Below are 20,430 nucleotides of genomic sequence, written 5' to 3' on the forward strand. Positions count from 1 at the left end.
TGTAATTTTAAATGGGGAGCATGGGGAGCATTGATCGAGTAGGCTGTCCTCCACGCTAGTGCAGAATGTACAATTTCTATGATTCTGTGATTCTGTGATTTCATCCACAAGTTCCTGCAGTAAGGGGAATTACTCTTCCCTCCAAGAATGATACTAAACACCATTCTAGTGCTCAGGATGGGAAACTAGTGCAAAAAAAGATTGGATTTTACTCTGAGTTGCACTATAGCAGACTTGGATCATTGGCAAATATCAGTGGGTGGATTGTAGGAATATCAAGACCTGAGATGTCTGTCCATATGGCTGGTCAACAGCAGGGTTTAGGTTTAAGGACAGAAAAATGGACAGTTTTCTAATTTCTATTTTTCTCCTTTTTTTTTTTTTCACAGTTTGAAATAGCTGTGACATGCCTGAGAAAGAAAAGTTTGTGTTAGCAAAATTGCTTTCACATTTTTAATGACTAAACTTGAAAGCCAGCTCCTTCTGGTTCAGACAAACATTAATCAGTAGAAACAGGTACTTGTAAATAAATTAACTCATACCATAGCCTCCTCTACACCTTTCTCGCTTCAGAAGCTGAGAAATCACAATATACCTTAGGGAAAATTGTTTTATTTGGTGTTATAATCTAAAAAGATCCCAGGGAAGAAATAAATACAAATCAGAAGTAAAATAAATGCTTGTCTCTAATGAAAAGAAGGAGACTGCTTGATTGGTTTGTGATTCTTAGCATCTACAAAATTGAGGTCACTATTGTGAAGGGGATCAGTCAGTTTCTAATCTATGTCTTTAGTGCAGCATTACCCATTCATCAGAAATATTTAGGGAAAAGTCCAACAAAGCTCGAGGCTTGGGCAGAATTCATTATTCAGTACTCATATGCATCTCATGAAGAGATGCATATTTAGAGCAGTAGATATATATTTATCCACCGAAGAACTCTACTTGAATCCAAAAGCTTTTCCTTGCTAAAGCTCTGAAAGGTCTCTTGGAGGTGTCTTCTCTTCAGCAAGTCCATACATATCCCTAAGGGAATCATGAAGTACGCCCTTATTTACTTTTAAAGCTATTTTCGTAAACTATCAATCCAATGTAAAGATTTACAAGCATAGCAGGTAACCTTTGCTTACTGATCCCATAAATCATGCCTGTAAAATCACTATCCCAAGGAATGTTTAATGCACAAACTACATTGCACTGATGCTACATTTTGTCCAAGGAAAAATTAATTATTTAGGCTAATGATTTTTGCTGTCTTGGTGAATTTCAACTTGATTTATTCCCATAGGATTCATTTCATTCTTCCTATGAATCTGAAGAACACTGCACCATATGCACACCTTCTCTGTACAGCCCACAGACTGCTTGTGGCAGTGTGGACTCAGTGACTGACCATTAAGCACTGGGCTACCCCTGGATGCATAGTTGCAGGTAGTTCCTCTATGCTAACAGTAAAATATTACATTATATGGTTGGGGGAAGTGGATGCAAAAAAGGAGGGACACTCAGAACACGTTTTCGTTGCAGTGTTCTCTCTGTCTGCAGCAGTACTTTTTATTGTACAGCTTTATTGTACAAGAGTCCTTGTTGCCCTTCATCTTACTTTCATGCTTACTTTTTGCAGAAAAAATATATAGTTCTGCTAAACTATTTTAACAATTAGCATAGTTACCGACTTTTAGGAAAAAAACCCACAAAACTTTTGCACATGCATTTCCACTGACTTAAGAAGGGAGAATGACAGAATTGCATCACAGAGTCAGAGAAATGTTGTTTGGAAGGAACATCAGAGGGACGCTTGTCCAGCCACCCCGTCAGAGCCTTACTATCCCCAGCACTGAGTTATGTCAGCCATGGGTTTGTCTAGCCAAGTCTTGGAAACTTCCTAGTACATCCACATCATTCATGGGCAACCTGTTACTGTTTATTCTGATGTCCAACCTGACTATTGCCTCTTGTGCCATTTGCCACAGCTGAGGAGTTTGTCTCTACAATTTTGTATCTGCTTCAGAAAGTTGTAGGCTAGTATTAGGTTGCTCCTTAACCTTCTCTTTGTCAGAGTATGATGTCTCAACCTCTCTACATGGCACACGTGCTGTAGGTCTGCAAGCACATTTTCTGTTTTCTAATGTCAAGATAAATCTCAACATTTTGTTGAAAAAAATTTTATTGGCAAAACTGCCAATAACTTGACTAAAGTAAATGTCTGAGATGAGACATAAGGGTTTAACATCAAGGCCTGTACAGTACACTGAAATATCTGAGCAGGTCTATTTTATTGAGTCTATCATTCCCACATTTAAGTGAACACTTAAAATTAGATTTTCTGCTTTTCTTATAGGAAGTGGTCATGCAGCACAAAAGATTGTTGGTTGAACAAAAAGCAAGCAAGAAAGTATAGGAGGTATAGAAAATGCTCAGATCAACACAAACCCCAACCCTCTCTCCCAGCAGGACATTATGAGAAGATTTCAGTTTTATCAGCTTGTAGACAGTAACATGGAAGTCACTGGGAACACTATAGTAATTCTATGACTGTTTAATTCAGTAGACAATAAATGAAGTGTTATTTGGTTCCCTTTACAAGTGGAAGGGGAAAAACTTAAAATGGAGCTTGCTACAAAGTATGCTGTTTCTGTAATTTCACAGCAGGACAATCACAGACCACTTAAAACCACAAAGTTGTAGAAATTCTCAGAGCTTCTAAAGCATGCATCATTCGCTGGGGCCTTATGATACTGAAGGTTGTGTAAAACTGTAAACAGCATGTGCTAAGCTTCTGTATTGTACAGAAAATTCTGTGTTGTGTGTTGTCTTCTGTTTCAGAAAATGGCTGTGAGACGTTCAGCTGTTATCAGCAAGGCATAAAATTCCTGCAGATTCCAAAAAATTATGAACCCAACCCAAAAGTTACCTGTACTCAGGACAAGATATTTGGGACCTTTGACATAACAACTGGAACTTTAGCGCATACAAAAACCACACAGATACTTGAGTTCTGACTATGAAGCTTGCACGTTCAGATTTCATATACTCCAAATTTCCGTATAACCCTGGTGAGCTATATGAGTAACTCTAAGCATAAATAGATGACTTGAAACATTAATTCTGATCCAATAATTATATAAGTATTTTATCTAAAATATACCGGAAGAGATCAGGAGACTTCCACATGATATAATTTCTTATTGTGCTGAGGGAGATGTGGGTCTAATTCAGGTAAGGAACAGAACTGAATCTGAGTCTCCTCTGGGTTTTCCCCTCCCATATAACCATTACAGGGTTAAGTAAATATGTGGCATCACTACTTCCATGCTAATATGGGTAAGTGACAAGTGGTTTTGGCAGCTAACAACCATACTGAATACTGAATACTGAATTTGGCTTAGCATAAGAGACTGTTTCTCAGTATTTAGAAATGGCTTTTTTAGCTTGCTGGCTATTGTGAGCTTAGATGCTCAACTGAATATGAATTCTGCTAAAAGTTCAATACCACAGCTATTAGAATTGGTACATGTAGCACTAAATCTGATGAGAAACTTGTTTAAACATGTCTTAAAATGGCGTTTTGTGGTCTCTTTGCAAAAATGTGTTTCTTCTTCCCAACACCCCCCACGACAGGTTATCTCCCATGCAGGAATGTCCTGGGAAAGGTGTCCTGAGGTGTTTCCCATTGGACCTTGTTAACCCCATCCTGTGATTGGGTGTTCCTGTAAGCCCCTTGAGACTTCTAATTGGTTACTCTGTGAATCCTCCTAAACCCTATAAATGTAACATCCCCGGCAATAAACTCTCTCTTGCCTCCTCTCCACGCCGCTGTGCTGTCTCTGTGCCTGCCATGGGACCACGTGGGTGGGGGGAGGGGAGGGCACCTCTCCCCTCCAGGCTCGGGGCCTGAAAAACCCTGTCGATGGAGTTCCCTTTCCCTGTCCCTCAAGACGTCGGAATGGTTCATCAGATGGAGATGGAACTAGAACTGGGCTCCCCCACGCTGTGGGTGGGGAAAGGGATCCAGAAGGTACATCTCCTTCATTTATTCCCTCACCAGTTTTAGAAAAAACACCTCAAGTATCCCCACTTACCCCAGAAAAACATCAGACACACATATCATCAGATCAATAATAGATTTATTTTCCTTCTCCAAGAGGGATCAACAGAAGACTGCCCAACAGATATCCCTAAACAGCTAGTTAAATGATACACTTCTGTTTACATTCCTTTTTTCTCCCTTTTTAACTTCTCAATTTTTTCCTTTTACCACCCTCATCCACTCCCAAATAAACAGGCTGTTCCTACTTACTTTTTCCTGTTGTCCCTAATTTTGCTCCTTTATACCTCTTCAGTGTTTGTGATATGTTTGCACTGGTAATTTCTAGCTCCATCAGCAATTCCTTTAAGTTAGTGACCCCTTTTTGTTATCAATCAGTTCTCATTTCTGCTACTTCTTATGTTGCTATCTTGTTAATGTAGCCATATCAGAATTAGATTTCTATGTATGTGTTCCCCCCTTATAGCTCTTTGTAGTATGTTATTATTTCTTGTGTTATTATTTTGCTAGTGTAGCTCCATGGCAAGGCTGGCCATCTGTGTGTATACTCTAACAAGTGCTAGGCTGGTGTGTGTGGTGAATCTTGTACATTTTAGATACATTCCTTACTGCAGTAGAAGATTAATCCCTAATACATGAACAGAATTATCATCTCTCACTGTTGGTTAGCACACCAGGAATATTGCCTGATTCATAACAACTTGGGAGACATGAGATGTTGCTGCACACATCATCAAGAAGTTTCTGATGGACACAAGAAGTATATATCTTCCCAAGATGCTGTGATATATTGAAATTAAGTAAAAGTTATTTTAATTTGATTTTGCACAGGAAGGCAGAGTACTAAATCATATACAGAAAATCATAATCAAAGATTCTCTGAATTTGTTTCTAAATCTCTTCCAGATTTGCCCAGATTGACAAAAAAGCTCTTAGGTTAATTTGGAGAGTTAAAAAAAAAAAAAAAAGGATTAACCAAGAGCTGTGTTTGGTTGCAAATAATCAGTTTCTTGTTTCTTTAAAAATATAATTAATAATAATAGAAAAATATTAGCAGCTGTCTCTGTCCCCATTGAACTGTCTCTGCTTGGGAAATTAACTGCTGCTGGATTTGGCTCCTCATCATTGTATGCTTGCATTCATTTAAGCCTTAACACTCTCTCACCCTAAAACATCTTCCCTTAATGCTGGAATGCCCTTCAGAACTCAATCTTGATGCCTACCTCCATGATAGGACTGCACCTAACTTACATGGGTCACTGGTAGAATATATATATATCTATTATAATACGTGGATATTTTCCTGTAGCAGATGACTAATGTAAATGGCCTGAATTATTCCCTACGAATACAACGAATTCAGCCCAGATGGTGAATTCTTAAGACTCTTGTCTTCAAGGACAGAGAGCTTCTGAACAGATTGGTTTTGAAAGTGGAAATTATTTCATTTTCAAAGGGTTTCTATTATTTGCCAAAGGAAATTATATCAAACATGTCACGTCAACTTTTTACTGTCCTGTCACAAAAGGGTTGCCTGAAACATCTACTCAGTCATTTCAAGCAAACTCTACCAGTGGTAAAACTCTCCTCGAGACCACTTATACTGCCTTGTGGTTTGAGCTGTCTCTCATCTCCTGTAGAAAAGCAGTAGATAATTAGACAAATTATGTCTTAGAAGTGTTTCTCTAGAACACAATTTAAAGGGCTTAACATCTGATTAGTAGAGTGAGCAAAGGTGTGTTCAACTAGCTGAAACACAGCAGGCATCTGAATATTGTAATTTACTGGTCCACTGTCTTGTATAATTTTGTCATGGAGAAGGTACATCAAATATGTGGTTATGATAGTAGGATACATTCTTTTTTGTAGCACAAAAATTTCTGTGCTTCCATTCCTTGTACAATATATCGAGTATGTTAAGATATGTGCTGCTATTTTAAATAATACTGGCTGATGAATCTGTTGGGACTGTTATGTGAAAAATTTATTAGAGTTTATTTGGCTCATAATTTAGCTTCCAAATTGTTCCCTCTGACCCCTGATACATGACTTCAAAGTGACAACTCATATGCTTAAATGTTGGCATACTTTCGTTAAACTGCAGTTTTCTGTGACCACATTATTCAGGATGAGTGTAGAAATCATAAGAATAACATCATGAACAAATAAAGTGAATGAACAGAGAAATGAATAAATGTTCAAATAAATAAAAAATCTACAGTGCCTCTCATTATGTATACATGCCCATTTCATGTGCTCTTGAAGGACAGCTACTTCTATGAATAAAAATTTAAGTACAGACTTAGCCAAAGAGAATAAACCAGTCAGGGGAGTGGGGGGCGAGGGGGAGGGGGAAATTGTGAATACTCTATTGGCTCCAATAGAAAAATCTGCTGATATTTTAATAGATTGATGGATATGATAGATTTCTTGACTGAAAAAAAGTAAGATGAACTTTCCTCTGAAGATGGACTTGCAACCAAAGATCCTCAATCTTTAGCAGAAAAGGAGCCTAAATGCCCTGATGAACTATATCTGCTTGTTTTGAAGTGAGTTTATGCAGTGGTTTAACCCCAATCAGCTACCACGTAGCACTTGCTCACTTCTCCACCAGTGGGATAGGGGAGAAAATCAAAAGGATAAAAAAGAGAAAACTCAAGGGTTGACATAAAAATAATTTAATAGTTAAAGAAAAAGCCACACATGCAAGCAAAGCAAAACAAGGAATTCATTCACCCCTTCCCCTGGGCAGGTTGGTGTTCAGCCATCCCCAGGAAAACAGGGTCCATCACATGTGACAATGACTTGGGAAGACAAATACCGTAATTTCAAATATCCCCTTCTTCCTCCCCCAGCTCAACATGCTGAGCATGATGCCATATGGTATGGAGTATCCCTATGGTCAGTAGGGGTCAGCAGTCCTGGCTGTGTCCTCTCCCAACTCCTCGTGCACTCCCAGTCCCTTCGCTGTTAGCATGAGGAGCAGAAAAGGCCTTGATGCTGTACAAGACCTGCTCAGCAATAACAATAACATCTCTATGTTATCAACCCTGTTTTCATTAAAAATCCAAATCACAGCCCCATACCAGCTACTGTGGAAAAAAGTAACTCTACACGAGTCAAAACCAGAACAGTCTAGCAGATTTACATTTATTCCTCAGGACCTTCATCATCTTGAGAAACTGGGTGACTGAAACCGCCAACTTGCCTGAAACCTGCTGACCTATAAAAAAAAATTAATTAAAAAAATACATTATCTTTTAATCTCAGACTTTCAAACTCTGTATTCAGTATTTCTTAGAGAAAATGTTAGTTAAAAATTTTATAATTAAAATAGTTATTTAAACCAGCAATTGTTGCTATTATCTATATGACTATAGACCTTAGCTGGACCAGTCTGGACATTACTTTAGTTGCTGAACAGTGATGTTTAATAGGAAAGGGAAGGGATTCCGCTGAGTGTAAAGGGAGAATGGATGTAACATATGCTATTCAAAGTATCTGAAATTGTTATGCAGTGTATTTAAACATTAATTAACTGTATAAATACGGTTCAGTAAATAATGTATGCGTAGAAGTAGAGTTTTACTGATTATTAGTTATGAATTGAAGTATCTGCATTTATGATAGTTTCAATATTATATATTGTATCACATACTAAACCCAGAAAGGAACCGTCTAACCCTGCAACATCAAATTCCTTTAATTACAGTAAATAGAACCACAGTTATATATTACATAATTCTTTCAGGCACTCAAAAGCTCTATCCATCTGTACCTCTACACCATCACTAAAACAGGATATCGAGGGGCATAAGTCATGATTCACTCCTCTGCAATGACCTCTTTTCCATGCTGGTTCTTCCTGAAATGGGAGGGCATGGGATAATGAACTTGATCCTTCTCACTGGGATCCTCTAAATATCAGATTAATTTCCATGGGAATGATTTTACTTCTCATAGCTTTCTATCATGGGATATATACTTTTATAGTATGATAAAATCTAGCCCTTGGTTAGAAAGAGAAGTAAGTTCAGAAGAAGGAAGATTCAAGTAGGTATCTCAGGTTATAGCTGCATCATGGACTATGGGAACCTTGCCCAGCCTTTCTGCTGTGAGAGATTACCTCCAGGATTTCTGTCTCTATGCCAGGATGAGACCTGAGCACATATTCCCTGTCTTTGCACACCTTGATTTCTGCAGGGGCTGGCCAGGAGGGAGCAGTCAAGTTCTATGGGCGGAGGGAATTGTGACAGATTGCTCACAGGTCAATATGGTCGGCAAAATGTCCATTTATTACAAGAAGGATACTCTTTATATACTGCTTCTACACCCCAACGCGTGACTTCTTCTTGTACAGCATTGGGTACATAAGAGAAACATATTTTGTTGTCCAGTGCTAATTGGATTAAAACAGGTGTCTGTGTGAGATAAGGGCACACATTTACCCTCTTGAAGCTCCACCTGAACCTTGGCACTGATTCTCCTTTGTTCTGGTTTCAGAGGCTGAAGCCATGTTAGCTACACAGTTCTTTTTACTGTCTATACCCAGCTATGCCAAGGCAAGGCCTACAGAAATGCAGGAGAAATTGTTCACACACAATCTTTTTTCTCCCAACAAAGTTCCCTGCTTTGTATGCAACCTGAACCATCAGGGATCTCAATGGCACATCAGGATTATCTGACCTGAAGGCTTAATAAACATTTTTCTTCCAGCAAGGAATTTAGGTACATGAATGCCTTCTCCCTGTTCTGGAAAGCCTATAGGCATCAAATAGCTGAACTGGTTTTCTGTATAAACATCCCCCAACCCTTTGTCAGTTGGCACAGTTGTCCCACAGAAAGGGACAGACTGGAGTTAAAGGCAAGGAAGGTATTTTGCCATGCAGGGGGGAGGAACTAAGGAGTGTTATCTGGTTCATAACAGAAAATTTATAAAATGAATTTGATTGGTTTGATTATAAATTGTAAAAAGATGTGATTAAATGCTTAGATCTCTTTGTTTTCTTGACTTAAACAATTTGTTTGCTTGTTTTTAGTAGAAAATATGTGTTAAATAACCACCTATTTCTTTAGACAAAAAATCCACTTGTCAATACTTCATTATTTTAGGGAAAAGTTGAGAAAAAAATCAAGCACAGTATTTAACAATATTTTTTACAGAAAAACAAACCCAAACAGTGCTGATCACCTCTGCTAATACATGATTCTTGGTAAGAAAATTAAGTTGTGGGTTTTTTTTTTAAATACACATACTGATAATATTTGAGCACAGCTCATTTCATAAAAGTAAACATAGAGATCAATCATTACAATTCAGTCTCTCTCACCAAAACCTATGTTTGGAAAATTATAATCCACTGTAGGATAATTTTGCAGACAGTATATAATGTAAGGAATGTCATTATTGTTACAATGACTCTTTACAGAAACAATGTAAAGACAAGTAATTCTATCAGTGCTTACTATGTACCTGCCAGATAAAAAAGTCGGATTCAGAAATATAAAAAAATGGCATATATACATAATTATTCATCTTGAAGTTGCAACAGAAATGGTGCAGAGCAACTAGCTTATACTCTTTTGTAGTGGAAATTGATGAAAAGTACATTTAATGTGTATAGTTAGATTGATCTGCCATTTTAAATATCTTGACAGTTTTTTTAATTTTTGCAGTAAGTATATGAACTAAATGACAAGCTGATATAAAAAATAATGCTTAAGGCAGGACCAAATAAACAATTAAAAGCTAGTTCATAGAGAAAATTTGTTTACAAAACATATTCTTTAATTCAGAATTATTTTGCTGTCTGTTCTTTCCTCCAGCAAAGATGTATTGGGTATTGAGTCTGAGTGTTGACTTCTGCTCTGTTTCGCTGCTTTCACAATTATTTCTTAATGCAAAGCCTATGAAAGTACACACTTATCTTACAGGGGATTAACAAAAGCATAACAAAAGGGAAAAAGCAGCAATCTGTGTAGCCATTTCATTTTGCTGAGCAGAGTGGAATGGAGTTACTCCAAAATCCTATATAATTTTTGATGTGTATCACAAGAGTAGTATTAGTCACCATAACTAAAAAGAGGTAATGCTTTGGTATTGTGATGTTGTAACTGTCAGCTTTTACATAACACCCAGTTTGTTCAGCATGCTGATCCAAGTCATGAATTACTGGTGCTAAAAAATTAACAAATTAATTTTTGGACATTAGCAGAGCAGAACACATAGCAAAATGCTTTTTCCCTTCCCTATTTTCTTTATTTTTTTTTCCCCTACTGAGGAAATGGCATAGGAGGAACCAACCTAATACTCGTACAGAACAGCATCTATTTTTAGTAAAGTGGTTTTCACTAGATATAATTTGGGCATTCAGAATAGAATATGGGAACCATTGCAAATTTAACTCCTCTGGTTTACGAAATAAAGCCCATGTTGTATGTTATTAAGGTGATTTTCTAACTTTAGGGTATGATCTTGATTTTGGTTGGGTTTTGGAAAGTCACAAACTCTAAGTGACTCCTGTATAAGTAAACAAACAGGATATTCACTTATGTGTCTTATACAGCAAGAACATACATAGATAAACCAGGTGACCTGAATGAATACAGAGTCACATAACTTGTTTCATTAGGAGGCATGGAGGAGGCGTCCCAGCAAAGCATAGATATTTTCATTTGGCATTGCGTTAGCGTTCGATGTATTCCACATTTGTTTCTCCCATCCTCAAATATAGTACAAAAGATAGTACAAAAGAAGTGATTTATGTTTGTCCATTGTTGGTTTAGCCTATTAACTTATCTGTTTATTTGCCTGTATACGTAGATTTTTCATATGAAGCCAGTGAAAGTAGTATCTAAGCAACAGACTGAACATTTCAGCTTTGTCCTGAGGACTCTATTCAGCATTTAGAATGGAGCATAAATGTAGGCAAGTTGTAATGGCTATGAGGAGTTTAACCACTATATTATCTTACCTGTGTTTGTGCTAAGGAGCTGTAAGCAGTGTGTTATTTAAATGGTTGCTATATCCTGCTTAAGGCAGCACCCTCACTGTTGTTACCACTAAAAAAATTACCCCAGAGATGCTAACCTAAAGAAATGTTAGGAGAAAGATAATACTAGAAGCAAAATAACACAGGGGAAAAAAAATCGAAAAATCAATGCTATACTTTGTTATAGTCTCCACATCTGGTTGCAGGCATATGTGGGATTTAGTAGGATTTGCTTTTCAGATATTCAAAGCAGGCTAATAAGTTTTGAGAGCTTAGGATGTTATTTGAATTTTTTTATATATTTCAAAGACCTGCTGTATTTTTTCACCTGTAGGTCAGTGTGTTTCTTGGAAGCCTTCTCAGAATTTCTGTTCACTCATGTCCATTCCCCACCAAAACCCAAGGCAGTGTGGTCTGCAGTACATGGCAGATTTGGTTCTCTCACCTAGAAGGTTATGTATGAAAAATAACCACTTCTAGTAAGACATCTATTGTGAGAAAGTTGTTTGGAAGACCAAATTCGAATTTTTACCAATTGTGATAAAAAATACAGGGAAAACTTTTTGTATGATGTCTTGAAAAGAACTACCAGCACTGATGTGTGAGATTGAGTTTTCTGTTGTTGAATTAAGTTGCCACTGTTTTTGAAGAGAAGAAAAAAACTGCAGCAATCAAGCAAGCAGCAATAAAAATTCCCCATTTGTAGATCTCATCTGTTAGAAAAGTCATGCTGATTGTATTGCAATTCTGATCGTGCTTCCACAATTTTTGCTAAAAAATGTGGGGACATCAGACGTGAAATGTTTTCAGTTTAGAGAAGGACTGGAATATCATGTTCAAAACCTGTCCTTAGGCTAAAGTAAAACTGAAATTTTACAATATTAAAGGTGAGGGCATGAACTTGGGGGCTTAAAGCAAGAATTTCTTCTGCGAATAGTGGACTCTTCTGTTGGAAATGAAAGAGTAGTAGTAATACTTGCTTTTCTACTAAATAACTCATTGCATGCCACCAGATAAGATGCCAACATACTATTGCTATGAAAACAAAATGGAAGATTTATGTATGACAGGACTCAGACTTAATGTGATGTGTCTATCTGTATTAGCAAGCAACTATAATTAATGTCCCAGGAATTTTCATCTGATAAATCACAAGTCACTATATGGCTCTGGGTGGTTCTTTGGACTCTGTTTTAGCTTTTAAGAAACAAATTTTTAATTTCTACATATACTGTGAAGTATTTTGTAGTTGTGTGATGACAAAGCAGTACAGACAACATAGTTTTCTCAAAGTTTTCTGAAAGAAAAAGAATTACCAAAATTTTCACGGTCACAATGTCACCCTTGTGCATAGGATTACAAAAAATATATTTCTACAAAGCAGAGAGCACTTAAGGATAGTTAAGAGAAATAAGACCTGGAAATTTAATCTTGAATATCTTGGCAAAGGTCCATATTTTTGCTGTTCCTAATAATGTCTTTGTATATATTGACAAAGTTGGATTGTAGCTATACTTTCCTGTAATAACTGATACTTTTACAGAAAAGGTTTTATTCAGAATTATTGCCCATCTTTGGCTGTTTGTACATTCCCAGATTAAAAATGAAAACTCTGCTTTGGTTTCAGATATCCAAAAGTAAGCAAGCTACTAGTAATTCTCATTTCATTTGAAATACAGATTGCTATTGTTTTTGTCCTGTGCACCCTCTGAGTCCCTGTCATTATTTTCCATCTATTTGAACAGGTTAAAAAAAAATCACCTAAAAGAGATGTATTAAAACTGATGATCATAGCAGATAGCCAGAGACTGTGGCCATTATTTTATGAATAAATCACTGCACTGATGCATAATGAAGGTTGATGCACCACAGCAAGAAAGAAGTAGTGAGGGGATGCCCCAATAATATAAAAAAATACTGTTTAAGATACCTGTCTAAAAACTGAAAAAGAAGTTATTCATGGGGAAAAAAAAAAAAAGGAAAAAATATGACAAAGAATTTAATTGGTACCAGGCAAGAAAATAGCAAGGAACGGAAAAAAAAAGGAAAAACAAAAAGGATGACTAAATTTTCTTATCTTTTTTTCTTTCTTTCTGGCAATTATGTGTCAACATAACATTATTTTAGGATTTAAAAAGAATTATTTTCCTTTTTTTCCCCAATAACTTCCAGTTAAAATTCTTTTCTTTTTGGATGTTTGCTATTTTCTCTGCTAATTTTCTGTTTGCTTCCTAATGTCTTATTTATTCTCCTGTGCTGTTGACATATTTCTTTCCTTTTATTCTATTTCAATATTTTCTCAANATGTCTTATTTATTCTCCTGTGCTGTTGACATATCTCCATTTCTTTCCCCTATTCCAATCTTTTATTTTTTTTTTTTTTGGCTGTCCTCCATTGAAACTACTGCAGTATTTTTTTTTATATACTATTCTTGCCAGAAAAATACTATCCTTGACAAAGAGAAAAAATAGGCTGCTACTCTGGAGGTAGCTAGAAAACTGGCATAATACCAGTGAAAATAATCCTGGCATGGGACAGACTAGACAACCTAGAAACTTTTCCATATATTGAACTTCAAGGTTTTTCTGGAAGTAGTAATGGGAGAGATTCCAAAATACTAAAATCTGTCATGATGTTTTAATTGTGAAGGGCTTATGGAGATAGTCTATTCTAAACCACACAGTTCAAACTCAGTATTCATTTTGCCTTTCATCTTGTTTTAAATTGAATAACAATAAGATGCTTACTTTAACTATTTCAACTCAACCCTTCACTTTTTCTAACCAGATGAGAAGAGTTTCTGTGCCAGGGGCAGAGGCAGATACTCTTAAGTAGGCTTTCCTCTGGAAAAGAGCAGTGTGAGTCCTGGATCAGCACTATAGTGCAGTGCACAGGAGTGAGCCTTCTGGCAGTACATGTAAGGTGGAGGAAAGGCAGAGCTGAAGATTAAGGCAGAGCCTAGAGAATTTAATACCTTGAGGACTGTAGTATGTCCATACATTGTCTTTTCTTTCTTGCTTTCCTGTCAAGCTTAGCTGCATTTTCAAAACATTGACTTTGAGACTGTGGACCTGTGTAGAGGGATCTGAGGCTTTTCTTCTTGCCTTTTTTATGGAACCATGATATGTTTAGTCTTCAAGAAAAAGTACTTATGTATGTTTGGGCGTAAACATTTACTTATTTCATTTATTGTTTCCAATGTTTTCATATACACACTTCTGAAATACTGCAGAGATATGCCATATTTAATAGAAAACAAAACATCCTCTCTTATCCAAGGTCATACTGTGTCAATCCCTCAGAAGACATCATTTATTAGTACAGGAGCCAGAAGAATACATGGTAGAAGCCAGCACTGACACTGGCACATTAAACAGTCTTATAAAAGTTCAACAAACCTTCAGAAACAACAATTTGACATCTTAGGTTTTTTTTCTCCTTGGTCAGCTATCCATTCGTTATGTAACTGAAATATAAGACAGCCATTTGATTAAGAACTTTTATTAATAAATATTCAAGAATAGAAACTAGGGAAAAAAAAAACCCAACCAACGAACAAACTAACAGCACTTGAAAAAGTGAAAGATTCATTCCAGATTTGGAGCTAGTTTGCATTGTCATTTCTAACACACAGGACTGAGCCTTTTATTTTCATATCTTGGTGTAAGTCTTTGCCAGCCTGCTTCTATTTCCCAAATAGCTTCTGCTTCACTACATTTCCATCTGTACAGAAAGGGCATGGACATAAACACTGATAAAGAGTGAATGAAATCTTCCCTACCTCCCAGCTAAGGCAGGATACTGGCAGGCTGTATTTTTCTTTTCAGAAAGTATTATGCTAGGGATTTAGTCTTTTATTATGATTTAAGAGGGATTTTCACCAGGAAGCTGGCAGCATCAAGCTTTTTTTGCTAGATGTGGTGGTGCTCTATGATATATAGGTGTGCATGTCTTTTGGCTGCTGTAACAACCTTCCTCAAAACGAAGTACCATTAACTATAACTTCACCTTTTAATCACTGCAGTAGATTAAAATAGATTTCAGTCTTGCTTTTTTTTTGCCTGAATTTTCCTCTGATTAAAATCAAGACGGAAGATTGTCATACATGTGCCTGCATAAAGAGGGGAATGTAAGAGCTATACTTTCCTCCATGGACCAGGGAGATATCATCTGGCTGCGAATACAAAACAGATTTCATGAGGATGTTATTTCCCACGTTAAATAAGCAAGAAACACTTGTATGGTTAGGTTTTGGTGCAATCCTGACTTCTTCTTCCCTATACCATTACTATACTGGTAATACCTGGTAAAAATTTATCTGAGCCTGTTGAACAATTAACACAGTTATCCCGCCATCCATCCACAGCAGAAATCAAGATTCCAAATTAGCACAACTTTAGGACAACAGAGGTATAAGGTGTGGTTAGGGATTTACTCTAGGTAATAACAATTTGTTTTAGAAATCAGTAGAAACAGATGAGTCACTGAAAAAAAACCACTTTGCGTCTGTAGTTCCATTTTCTACACAAGAAAATTTTTCATATGAGAACATTTCAATGAGGTAGAAGTGTATCACATAATCAGAATTAAGTTGTTCCAAGTGGTGAAAATACTAAGGAAAAAAAGGATTGGCCACTTTGTACATTGAAATAACTACCATATTGTATTTAGCAAGCGTTCCTGCAAAACATAGATACATCTGTTGTTGAAAAAAGGGCACATGCATGTCCTAGAAAACTACAGTTCGATTACTTAGAACAGATAAATGTTTTTCTATAACTAAATTAATGTCATCATAACTAAGCTCAAATAATTCTCATTAATACCAATAGGAAGCTGATTCCTAGAAAGCAGATAATAGAACCCTTACACAATTACAAGAAGCAGATTTGCAGTTGACTAGTTAATAAAAAAGATTAAATTTGCTTTTATCCTCTGATCCTTTGCAACACACTTGCAAACGCATATACAGTCTGTGCCTTGCGTTCTCATAGGTCGACATTTATTCCTGAGTCCTGAACCCTCTTGTAATGTAATATAGTGGTACAAACTAGGAAGAAGGGTAAATAATGTTTTCCTCCATTTAATTGTTTCCCTTTCACTTCCGGGCAGTTTATCAGAGCTGCTTGAGTTTGCAGGTGCTTTCCTACATGTTCTTTGGAGTCATGTTCAGTCTCAAGGAGTCCCATGACAAGCAGTGGAGGCAGCTGTGTGAACACATGTCAGGATGCACTGGGGGTGTCTGAAAGAATAGGAGGCAAAACTGAAGTTAATACAATGTTTGAGAAAATTATTTTCTTTGTAACTGTAATAAAGGAAAAACATACCGGGGAGCAGACTGCAATGAAGAATTGTATCCTCTAATGCTAGTTGCACAAATTAAAAAAAAAACATACCTGGACTTCGACTCTGGTTTGCAACGGAAATGAAACTGTGATTGGAAAGTGACAGTTGTAGTGAAGGTTTTAAATTGTCTGAAAGACAGATGCCTGAACTTCTGCTGTTGTCTGCCATGACCTTATGATATAACATAAAGGAAAAGAATGTAAGCTCTTTAGACATACTATTTTAGTGCTGTCCATTTTTCAAAACCATAGTGACTATAAATCCCTATACCAACAATCAGAGTGGATCAAGCTATGCTTTGGATGTGATTTTAGTTATTAAGGGTATATGAATCTCATTTAAACAGAGCTCTGGCATGCAAACATTGCCTTAGTTTGAACATGATGTTCTTCTGCAGATGCTCAAAAGAGTGCACAAAAAGCACATTACAGCATGTCATGTGAAAGTTTGACAGTGTGGGCAATGGCACTCGATGAATTCCTACAAGACTTCTGTCTCATACTGGTGAACTGTCTGACCGTTCAAGTCAAAGAACTCAGAACTGATCAAAATGCTTCAAGGGATAAAGAAAGGAGAAAACTCCCCACTCTCCATGAAATTTTGCACGCCTCACTGTTTGGTGAAATCATGGCTAGGCTTCGTGAATGAAGATTTGGGAAGGGCTCTACCCACGTTTGTTGCAAGCGCATTGGTGGCTAAGAAGGCCACTACGAGACAGGCATGTCTGGTTGCAAAAGGCACAGCAGAGAGACTCCTTAGGTGGTAAATTCTGCAAGGCACGATTCTTTCTGCATTGTCTTTTCTCCTCAAGGTGATCCTGTGTGCTTTCTCAAAAGCATCAGCAGCGTTACAGATGGTGTGTCTCCAGGCCTCCCAATTGGAGGCCAGAGTAGACCAGTTATGATGATCAATATGGCCAAGGCTGAGATGTTGTTTCAGGGAGTCCTTGTATCTTTTCTTTGGGGCTCCTCTCTTGTGGCAGCCGGTGGCAAGTTCACCATAAAGCAGGAAGCAGGATCTTAGGGAGGTTTGGTGAAATACTAGGCAAAGAAATCCCCAAGGAAGACTATTAAAAAAGGTATCTGTGAAGGTTTTTGGCTTCTCAGACTTCTTGCGCATATGTCATGAAACATCAGTTTGTGCTAGGAAAAGAGAAACTTATTATTTTCTTCTGGGACAACTGTCCTTTCTTGGTTCCTCCTGCTAATGCAGGTGCAAAAGGAGGTGGGGGGACAGAGGAAGGATTTGCCCCTCTTACACTAATTAATCCAATTTTTTAAGCAAGAAAAACAGCATTTTCACCTGTTGCTTCTAAAGACCATCTCCTGACACTTCCATAGAAAAGTGTGAGGTCCCTGAAACTTAAAAGAAGCAGAGAAGATAGTCAGGGGGGACAGGGGAGTGACAGCAAACAAAGGTGCAGAATGAGAGAACAGGAAAGGCAGGAACCAGAGAAAATGCAGAAAGGATCTTCTGCATTATTTCATACATCCTCCTGTTGCTTACCATCTCATACCATTCAGTAATCATTTGATTGATGAACTTGATATTTGAACCGGATTGAAAAATTGAAATTTACTTTACCCGTATGCTGGGAATGCATGCAGGATCTACTTTTTGGGCAAAATATATTCAGTTCATATTATTATCTTTGAGTGCCATGTTTGGATTTTAATTGGTTTGCCCACTCTCTTTTGTGCAGTACAACAATAATCAAACTTTTCATTTTTAAGTATTTATGGAAAACAGTATCCTAAACTGGAAAAAATTGGAAAAAAAAGATAGGAAGAAATGGACAGAAAAATGAAAGATAAAAAGAAGGGATTTAATCAGCAAACTTGGAAGACAAATTTAATCTAAAATAAAAATTTAATTGCCAGATATTAAGCCCCATGGCAAAATCTTATGATGCACACAAAGCAAAAGAAACCTTTTGCAGACTTCTGGAGTAGGGACCTTCTTATGGGAACGACTGGGCCATGACTGTTGGCAACTCACTAGACACTAATTAAATTCAGATTTTACTTTTTTAAAATCTCTTTCCTGTATTGTCTTAAAATATTTCAAATGCAAGAAATTGTGGTGCAATATCAATATCTAAATACAGTGAAGACAGTTTTGCTTCCTAGTTCATCATAACATTAGTTTTGATAACAAGGAAGATGGACCCATATATAGTATTTTTCTATCTGTTTTTCTAGATCTTCATTTAATGAGATCTGCTAAATAAGTTGGACTTAAAAGGGAAATTTTTCTGTTTATGTGTTAAATTTCCACTTTTTAGAAGAGCCTGGGATTGGCTTGGTATGCTTTTCCTCCTGTTGTGGTTTTGTGTGGGTTTTTTTGGTTTGGTTTGGTTTTGTTGTTGTTGTTGTTTGTTTTGTTTTGTTTTGTTTTGTTTTGTTTGGGGTGTTTTTGGTTTTTGTTTGTTTGTTTGTTTTTTCCCAAATGGTATTGTAAAAGGAGATCAGGCAATGGGGTCAGTTAGGATTTTGAAGGTAAATACCCCTGGAAGCACAGTACTTTATTTTCATTTAATAGCCCTTTGGATCTGTATATAATATCTCCACTGCTTAGTGACACGATGTTCTTCTAAACTGAGAGTATTCCGGACTGTGCCTAAATTAATCCTGACCCTATATTTGTAGTTTTGAAAGCCAGTCTAGTTTGGTTTTGTAGTTAGACTCTCCCAGGTAACAGGAAGCTAGAGCTTTGGCTCCTTAGTTAGCAGCTCTGCACCCAGCTGAGTGTGTTTATTATAAACGAGGACAACTCCTCAAATTTCCATTCTTGGCGGGACTATGCTTGGCTTCAGTCTCTTTTCTGGACATCACTGAAGATAAACATTAAAGGCAGTTTCAATGTTGCCTCATAAAGGTTTAGTTGACATAATGTACCATAATGATATATGTTTAATCAGGCTATTTAGTTTTATCAAAGGATCTTTTAAAAAATGAATCATAGCGTGTCATTTGAATATAAATGTAACCTAACTCAGACAGCTCTCTGTATTATGAACCAATGCAGTATAGCAACTGAATATGAAATGAAATATTTGCCTAAAGCATGCAGGTGATAATAAAATTATGGGATATTTTTGACCCATGGAGAAAGCATTTCTCTGCTCATTTGAAGAAAAAAATTACTTCTATTTTGATCTCATTAAAAAAACTGGAAAATTTATTCTATGGCATTATTCACAAAAATGCACAGCGTTTTATTGTCTCACACCTAATTTGGAATTTTTAAGTGAGATTTAAGGAGTACAAAGGTCCAGTACATCTTCTTAACATGAGAGGATTTCATTATTAATAGGTATAGATCAAACATAAACCTCTATTAAAAAATGTCATGAAAAAAGCAGCATTTAAAATTAGTTTAGGTCTCTAGTGTATATTTTTGTAGAACTGGAGGTTTTTGTTTCAGGTGATATGTTTACGTGTTCAAAAAATGATTCCTTTCCACCCTCCCTTCTATTTAATTCTCTAACAGGCAATCTTTCCCTCTGCACCTCCTAGCACTTTCACTGCTTTTTTGCATGATTCATTGAGCTTTTTGTCTCACATATTTCATCCAAGTGTAACAAATTCCCTCAAGCCAGCGTTGGTCTAGAAAAGGCTGAGGATGGGAAAACAAGCTATTTCATATCAGGGTTAAAGACTTTAGATTATTGTTCTGCATTATAATAACAATGAATTTGTCTACTTAGATTTTTTTTTTTAAATCAGAGTTCTAGTTGAGATAAACTCTGATTTGTCAGGCAAAATTGTATCAGGGTAAATGAGAGTTCTGTGGTTGATTTCAGGGAAGCTAGGTTTTCACTCAATTTCTTTACTTTTTAAGTTTCTAAGATACAAATCTCTGTTCTGTTGACCTAATTTGCTGCATTCTCCTTTTCTGTTTCTACATGGTTATTCTTACAGATCAGTGGAACACAAATGTGCCTTCTGCCAAGATTTCCATTATATTGAAAGCAATCACTTTCTTCCCTAGAAATATGCCTCCCGATGATCAGGTAGTCTCAATCAGCTCTTTAGGGAGTA

General features: G+C 36.7%; 1 long non-coding RNA gene across 1 annotated transcript; it reads left to right on the forward strand.

Annotated features, from left to right (window-relative positions):
- Positions 1 to 458: 458 nt before the first annotated feature.
- On the forward strand, positions 459 to 4,446 carry LOC108503701. The gene is made up of 4 exons (XR_001876932.1): positions 459 to 516; positions 1,289 to 1,431; positions 2,827 to 3,510; positions 4,019 to 4,446. It is a non-coding gene; the product is annotated as an uncharacterized LOC108503701 (long non-coding RNA).
- The last annotated feature ends 15,984 nt before the right edge of the window (positions 4,447 to 20,430 follow it).

The sequence above is a fragment of the Lepidothrix coronata genome, unplaced genomic scaffold, assembly GCF_001604755.1.
Source record: "Lepidothrix coronata isolate B3197 unplaced genomic scaffold, Lepidothrix_coronata-1.0 Scaffold0, whole genome shotgun sequence".
In the NCBI taxonomy this organism is placed as follows: domain Eukaryota; kingdom Metazoa; phylum Chordata; class Aves; order Passeriformes; family Pipridae; genus Lepidothrix; species Lepidothrix coronata.